This window comes from Chinchilla lanigera, unplaced genomic scaffold (assembly GCF_000276665.1).
Source record: "Chinchilla lanigera isolate Chin_1 unplaced genomic scaffold, ChiLan1.0 scaffold00081, whole genome shotgun sequence".
Lineage (NCBI taxonomy): Eukaryota > Metazoa > Chordata > Mammalia > Rodentia > Chinchillidae > Chinchilla > Chinchilla lanigera.
In genome coordinates this window covers 6,394,292-6,395,559 of record NW_004955482.1, presented here as the reverse complement: position 1 = coordinate 6,395,559, position 1,268 = coordinate 6,394,292, and positions in this window count along the sequence as shown.

Genomic DNA, 1,268 nt, shown 5'->3' with positions numbered 1-1,268 from the left:
AAAAAAAAAAAAAAAAAAAGTAACCTTTTAATTATAGCCAATGTAATATAATAATTTTTTTATTTGTTCTTCAACATTTGTTAGCAAGGTGTGCTGGTACACGCCTGTAATCCCAGCACTCGGGAGGCTGAGGCAGGGGGATTGTTGTGAATTTAAGGCCAGCCTGAGCTACATAGTGAGCTCAAGGCCAGCCTGAACTGCATAGCAAGACCCTGTCTCAAAAGACAAAAAAAAAAAAAAAAACCCAAAAAACAACAACAAAAAAACATTTGTTGAAGCCAGGTATGGTGGTACACAGCTATAACCTAGCATTCGGGAGGCTGAGATCGGAGGATCCCTTGGAGTTCCAGTCCAGCCTGGGCTACATAGTGAGACTTCATCTCAGAAAAAAGATTGGTTAAATGGAGGTCAAGATCTAAGGGAAAAACTGGAGAAGCTGGCCTTCAGTGGAGAAAAGTGAAGCAAATTGGTCCAGGCAGCTGGTTTTTCAGCCACGGAAGGAAGTTTTTTCCACTAGTTTCTCAGGCCGAGAGCCTCCCACTTAGGGACACATTTTTTTTTAACATTAGCTTAGTATAAAATTATGTATTAGAAATTTAGCTGTTAGTCAGTGTTAGAGAGCAATGTTCAACCATTATCTAATAATTTATAAAATAATAATTCATAAAAACATTTAATAGACCAAAATATATGATCTTTTGTAAATTTTAAGAAGCTAAGGATGCTTGAATTTATACTTAGCAACTGATGACGTAGATGTTGTTGGGAACATTTATAAGCGTTAATTCTATTCCGATTTTGTCCGCCTGTAGCAGAAGGGGCTGCCCCAGCCAGTCTGTTAGTTGCCCAGGTAATAGTTTCGGTGGCAGTTCCCATGACGTTTGTCTCTTAGAACCGGCTGGTCACTGTGATGCACATGGTAAGAACCAACCCCAACTGACAAGCCGTTCTGCCTCTGTATTTCCTGCTCATCCCATATAAGCCCTAGACCACCAGAGACCAGGGCCTGATATTTTGGGGGTGATCCCAATCAGAGCCCATCGATGTAAATAAATCTGCCTCCAAATCCTGGGTGTTGTCTAAGTGTTTCTTTCTTTTCTTTCTTTCTTTCTTTCTTTCTTTCTTTCTTTCTTTCTTTCTTTCTTTCTTTCTTTCTTTCTTCTTTCTTTCTTCCTTCCTTCCTTCCTTCCTTCCTTCCTTCCTTCCTTCCTTCCTTCCGTCTTCTTTCTTTCTTTCTTTCTTTCTTTCTTTCTTTCTTTCTTTCTTTC